The 6,647-nt window shown below is 45.7% G+C and overlaps 2 pseudogenes; both read left to right on the top strand.

The window, feature by feature from the left end:
- Positions 1-203: 203 nt before the first annotated feature.
- On the top strand, positions 204-1,090 carry LOC123820704 (annotated as a pseudogene).
- Positions 1,091-1,241: 151 nt separating this feature from the next.
- LOC123820703 lies at positions 1,242-4,805 on the top strand (annotated as a pseudogene).
- Positions 4,806-6,647: the final 1,842 nt, after the last annotated feature.

Raw genomic sequence — 6,647 nt, 5'->3', positions numbered from 1 at the left:
TGGGCCTGGGGGCTGCAACCTCCCTGATCCCTGCCCGGATCCCTGGGCCCTTATTATCCTGAAGCAATCTCCTTACCATCTATCTGTCTTTTCAATGTCCACTATAATTTTTGATGTCCTGTTTTCATAAATGTTGTGATAACCTAGGCCCCTTGCTCTGTTCCTCCACAGATCCTTGAGTTTCTATCATCACACATTTTGACATGGAGCTCTTGTACATGCTTTCAACTGAGGTCAAGAGCTAACTTCTGTCCAAATATGACCCTCAGAAGGAGGTGGAACTCTGCAGCTGGATTGAGGGACTCATGGGCCTATCTGACCCGACTTCCAGAAGTGTCTGAAGGACAGAATTACCCTGTGCACACTCATGAATAATCTTCAGCTAGACTCGGTCCCCGAGATCAATCACTCCCTGAAAAACTGGCACCAGTGAGACAATCTCTTCTACTTCATCCAGGCCATGCACAGATACTGCATGAACTTTGTGGACCTGCCCAAGGTCAGTGACCTCTTTGAGAGTGGGAACATGACACAGGTGCAAGGGTCTCTTCTGGCTTTGGCAGAGAAGAACAAGACAAAGTGGCAAAGTGTCATGAACATTGGCATTAAGTACTTGGACAAGTAGGAGCAGAACTTCAATGACACCAGGCGGGCCAGTGCATTATCAAGCTCCAGATGAGTACCAGCAAGTGTGCAAGCCAGACAAGCATGATGACATATTGCACAAGAAGGTACAATCCCAAGAAACATGTCCTGCCACCCATGGACCACTCAACCATCAGCCTGCAAATGGGCAGCAACCAGTGTGCAAGCCAGGTAGGCAAGATGGCTCCTGGGACTGAGAAGCACGTCTGCAACACCAATCAAGGCACTAACAAATGTGACAACTCTTCCACATCTCTGCAGATGAGCTATATTCAAGGCGTCAACCAGAGTGGCCAGGTCTTTGGCCTGGGTCAGCTGATATACAACCCTAATACTGCCCACAAGGTGGACTGGCCAAAAAGTCTCCAAGGTAAGTAGGCAACTTCTTAAGCTCAAGGAAGGCCTCAGAGTACCCCCTTACTACCAAGAGAAAGCAGGCTACTAAGGCCCACTTTTGGAATGTCTCTCCACATCATAGCCCAATTTGAGATTTTTGTTTTTTTCCTGTGTTTTCACGTTGTTTTTCTGTGTGTTCAAGTGCCTCCAGCTGAGGGTCTAAGGCCAGATACAGATGTTGTTGGGTGGAGGTCACTGTTATGGCACATCCAGGTGAGAAATTTCCCAGCAGGCTTTGGGTCAAGCTATGGGGAGCAGAAGAGACCTGTGCAGGGAGAGAAATGGCATCAAATGGCTTCTGGTTGCTTCTGCCCTCTTCCCTTTTTCTCTGCTGATCAACTTCTCTGATTTTTGTATTCAGAGAAGTTTTAGGTAATTTTAACAAAAGTAATTTTTTTTTTCTTCAGAAGGATGGGGTGGGGATGGTGGAGAGGATTCTGGCAAGGAAGTCCCCTGGGACAGGGCCAAGCTACAGTTAGTTTCCAGGTATTTTAGGCACCTTGAGGGACTGGATTTCCCCAAGACCCTCCCAAGGGCCCAGCGAGGAAACTGAGGCCCAGGCAGAACAATGGAGTTCTGAGTAGTTGAGGTAATGCCACCCCCCCCATCATACTTATCACCTATTCCCCACCAAGTACTACATAGGGACCTCCCAAAAGGTCCCCCTGGGACCGATTCCTCCCAGGATCCCTGGTGCCAAGAAATAATGTGAAATACCAACTGTGGAACAAAGGCAATAAAAACCTCTTTTTTTGGTAAAAAGAATAAAAAGAAAGAAATGCATTACAAGCACACACTACAAGAAATAGTCTTTGCAAAAAGAGGAGAAAAAAGGAAATGGGACAGAACATAAGAGAAGAGGAAAGAGATTAGGAATTTTATTCTAGCATGTGAATTTAGTGATGGAGAAAACAAAAGACAAAGAAAGTTATTAATATTCAGTAAAAATAATCCCTATGTGGTTCAAATAACTCATATGTAATAATGATAATTTATATGCATTAATAAGTAAGTACTTCTCAATTAAAAAGAGCTGATTTTTTGGATAAAAAAGGTTAAATACCAATGAGGGCATATTATTTTTTAATGGCCCACACTTAGACATTAATTAATATGAAATTTAACACAATATAATGTCCTAATATCTTCTAGGATGAAAGAGGTAGGTAAATTATTTTATTATACTATGTCTGATCAGTGACATTGGAAGCTGAATTTAATAGGAAAATCCATAAGTAATTCCTAAGTCCTAAGTAATAATAAAGGCATAAAGATAAAAGTTAGTTTAAAGTTTCTATTTCAACTGCCAGCAGATTAAAAAGCTGAAAGAATGGGGAACATGTCATTCATTCAGCTCAAGCATTTTTAAAATATATGCAAAATGTTTCCATTACAAATAATCTATACATTTCTGTTTCGTTCACATTTTTTGAGAATACACAGTATTTCAGCTAACCAAAAGTTGTGGGGGGGCTCCACCCACAGAGCCCCCCACCCCACTCCCCCTGGCTACCACAGATGAGAATAAATCTACCAAGACATGATCTGCTTGGGGAGGAAAGGTGGCCGATCTCTCAAAGGAGAAGGACCAAGAGCCTTTTCCTCAGTGGGCTTTTATTGGGTTCATTTTTCACAGGAATACAGGTAAAGCTCATTAATCATTGTCAGGCAGTAAGAATCAAACAATAGATAGCATACAAAGAGCTATGAGGGCTTGTTCTGAGTCAGGGTCTGTTAGGTAAAGGGCTACAAAACTTTGGAAAACAAACTCATTTCCTATTTGGACCCTTATCTTGAATTGAGAGCATTCTTAGCAAAGCATGTTTCACAGGATTTTACATATTCTTTCTTAGGCCTGATCACCCAGGGAATACGCCCTTTCCAGCATAGTGCTGTACTGCCCTCTGTCATTGTTTCAGGCTTAAGTCAAGCAGAGGAAGTAAGGCAACCAAGAGATTAGGAGACTTCTTGCAGACAGAAAGAGGACTCAGGTTATGTCAAAGCTGAGGGGTGAGGGTCCATCAACCCCTTTTGCTATAGCCCCCGAAGTCCTGTCCTGGGGGCTCCCCTTGAACATGCCTGTCTTAGGTTGTTCCTCCCTTGAGGAATCTTACTTGTCATTGGCTAACTGATCAAGCTTTGGGGGCCAGACAGGGTGAAATAAAAGGAGCAGAGGCAGTGCCCCTGCAAAGGAGATAACCTTTATCTCCTTAGTGGCTTGTGGTCCGGAGGTTGCTCACTCAGACTTAGCCATGGGAGGGTTACAGCTTCTAAAACCAGACAGGGCAGTTCCCAACAAAATGTAGCTATCACAAAAGTGGAACATGTGAGTTATAATTGTAAAGATTAGAGGAGAAATCTTGAAATTCACTCTCTCAGTGCATTTCTATCTGTCTTTTTGGTCTGAAATAGAATAAAAATTGAGAGGCCTCCATGAAATATGTTTTTCAGGATAAAAATGGAATGACTTCAAAAGAATAGGTAACATGGAGACAACTGTACTAGAACAATAAAAAAATTTGAAAATAAAATAGATAACGTAAGCAGTGTGAAATATGCATGATATGGTAAATACAGGAAAAACAATAAAAGAGATAAATACTGAAGAGGAAACTAGTAAATAAAAAAGAAAGAAAGAAAGACATAAGAAAGTTCTTTCTCAAATATATTAAACCCACCTCTTATTGATGGATGAAAAGACAATCCATAATACTTGCAATTGTTTCCACTAATTGTCACAGGGGTGGTCATTAGAGTATTTAAAAATAAAAGGAATCCTAGGCATTATTGTGAACACTATTAATGCAAAATTCACAATAAATCACCAGTGATTTTCATGTTACAAAAAATATAGAAAGAGTATGGAAAATCTAACTATAACTACAGAACATAATATAAATAAGGACATCTAGCCCTAGGCTGGCGTAGCTCAGTGGTTTGAGCACGGGCTGCAAACCAAAGCACCGCAGGTTCGATTCTCAGTCAGGGCACATTCCTGGGTTGCAGGCCATGGCCCCTAGCAACAGCACATTGATGTTTCTCTCTCTCTTTCTTTCTCCCTCCCTTCCCTCTCTAAAAATAAATAAATAAACAAAATCTTAATAAAAAAAAATAAGGCGATCTTTATAATTTAAATGCCAGGCGAGGGGCCGGTGGGGGGAGAGGTGGGGTGGGCTCCCTGCAGGCGCCAAGGTCTGCCTGACACCCAGTGAGGGGCAAGTGCACCGGTACCCTATTCGCTGAGCTGAGGATCAAGCTGAGTCCCCATGAGGCCGCCCTGGGCCTGTGTGCACCGGCTTCCGGGAGCATCGGGATGTGGACACCACTGCCCTCTTCAGCTACTGCCTCACACTCATGGAACACATTGTCAGTGGAGAGTATCCCCTGCCACCTCCCTAGGACTCCAGCCACCAGCCTCACGTGGCATGAGTCACGCAACCAGAGGGCAGCTAGTGACCAGCCAGTCAAACTCCTGCAGCAGCCTGGCACAGAGGCCCTCACTGGGTGGCCTGACAAAGCCTCTGGTCCTGTGGAGTTAGCAAGTGGCTCAAGAAGCACTGTACCCACAACTACCTCATCTACTTGGAGGCCTTCTCCCAGTGCGCCATCGGCAGCTGGGCACTGCTGCGGCAGAACGCGGAGAAGCTGCAGCTATGGAGCTCGCATAGGAGACCTAATGGCAGGAGGTGCTGAGTCTACAGGTGCGCGAGGAGCGGTGGAGCCTGCAGCTGCTTAGTCAAGCTTTCTTCGGAAAAATGTTCTAGTTGCTGCTGGAGGCAGGAACCCCAGACCTCAGAGCTGTGACCAGAGCCCATGGAAAAGATGAGGCATTGCTCCTTTCGGACCTTCAGGGATCCACAGGGGCTGAGCTTGGCCCAGTGTACAGGTGGGACCAGGCTTGCCTGCGCCTGTGCTAGCCACTTCTGGCTGTTCACTCCAGGCTGTGCCAAAGGTTGGGAGAATGGGGGCTCCGGGAGTGTGGGCCCGCCTCAAGGACCGGAGCTCCAGCCCACCCCTGATGCTGCCTGTGTTATTTGGGGCAGCCAGTTGGAGAGACAGCAGGGTTTGAATGTGCTGAACCCCCAGACTCCCAGAGACTGTGTATTTATATTCCCTTCACCAGCCTTTCAAGCATCCTGTCCTCTCCCAGGGCCAGAGGTCAGTCTGTCTGTGTACCCACCCAGTTCCACACCCTACCCCTGCCCACTGAAGACTGCCCACGGGGGTGAGGTGAACTGCCTGACTCCCTTTACTGGGCACCCATGCCCCAGCCAGGCCCAGCGTCCACCCAGTCAGGAACCCTGCCCAGCGCCTTCCCACCTTATGTATGAGACCCTCGTCACACTGGCAGCTGTTCATGTAACCAAGGAGAGAGGAAAGTCCAGCACTGTCCTAGCACCTAAGACCTAATGCTGTACAGTGGGGACCCAGCACTCAGTGCCAGGCGGTACTGCATCCTGGACTTAAGTTTGGGAAAGTTTCCCTCCTCTCAGGCTCATGGAGGCCATCTTGGGGGCACATTAATTTGTGGGCATTCCAACTACCCCTTGCTCAGGAAAACCCAGAATCTCACAAGAGACGGTCCTGAGGGCCATGCTTACCTGCAGTCCCGGCCGGCAGGTGACGACTTCTCCAGGGGCCCGGGGGCCTGAGGCAGGGGCCAGTGCCACCTACCACAGGGACAGGGAGGGCTGTCCTGCAGTGTCCTCCCTTGTGCTCCTCTACCTGCCACTCCCTAGGGGGCACAGAAAACCTCAGGGACCTGTGAGGCAAGCACCAGGCCCCTCTCTGTTCCCTCAGCTGGCCTCAGCACAGGAGATTGGTTGTTTCAGGTCTCCAGTGGAATTTGGATAACTGGTCCAGTGCCCCACCCCACCCCCCAGTGAATCCCCCCACCACCCAGTGAACCCACGCTCAAACCCCCTTGTCCAGGCTGCCCTGAGTGTCCCCCAACCTTATGCTATCATGATGATGCCATTTCCAGGGGGGCCCTCCCACCTCTGCCTTCTTCTCCCTCCTTTGTCTTGCCCCTTACTCCCACACCAAACTCCTGTTTTGTCTTCCTGTTTTGTGTTCACTTTTTAGTTCTGATAAAAAAGATCAGAAATAAATCTGATTCTCACGTGCCAAAAACAAAAATAAAATAAAACAACATAAAATAAAATAATAAAAATGCAGATGACAAAACTCAATAGGTAGAAGCAGAAAATGAGAGGGCTTTACAAAGGTCAAGATGTCAATATGTTAATTAATAGAGGAAGACATTAAGAGATATTATAAAATTTATAAAATAGGAAATATAAGCTAAGTATACATACATATGAAATTTGTGAGTGTGTGCTTGTGCATGTGTTATGTAATGAAAGTAACCAAAAATCTGAGAAAGGATAAAGTAGCAACAAATTTGGAAATTGAAGAAAAGGAGAAATGGACATTTTAGCAATTTATATTTTCACTTTCATAAGAAAATATATAGGTAATATATTCACCAATTCATCCCCCAGGGCAAGTGATATAAAGAAAGAATAAACAAATGGGACTAAATCAAGCTAAAAAGCTTCTGCATAGCTGAATAAAACATCAACAAAATGGAAAGGGAACCAGCT

Source organism: Phyllostomus hastatus, unplaced genomic scaffold (genome assembly GCF_019186645.2).
Source record: "Phyllostomus hastatus isolate PE091 unplaced genomic scaffold, TTU_PhHast_1.1 phas_contig_366, whole genome shotgun sequence".
Classification (NCBI taxonomy): domain Eukaryota; kingdom Metazoa; phylum Chordata; class Mammalia; order Chiroptera; family Phyllostomidae; genus Phyllostomus; species Phyllostomus hastatus.
This window is presented reverse-complemented; position numbering and strand designations above follow the sequence as displayed.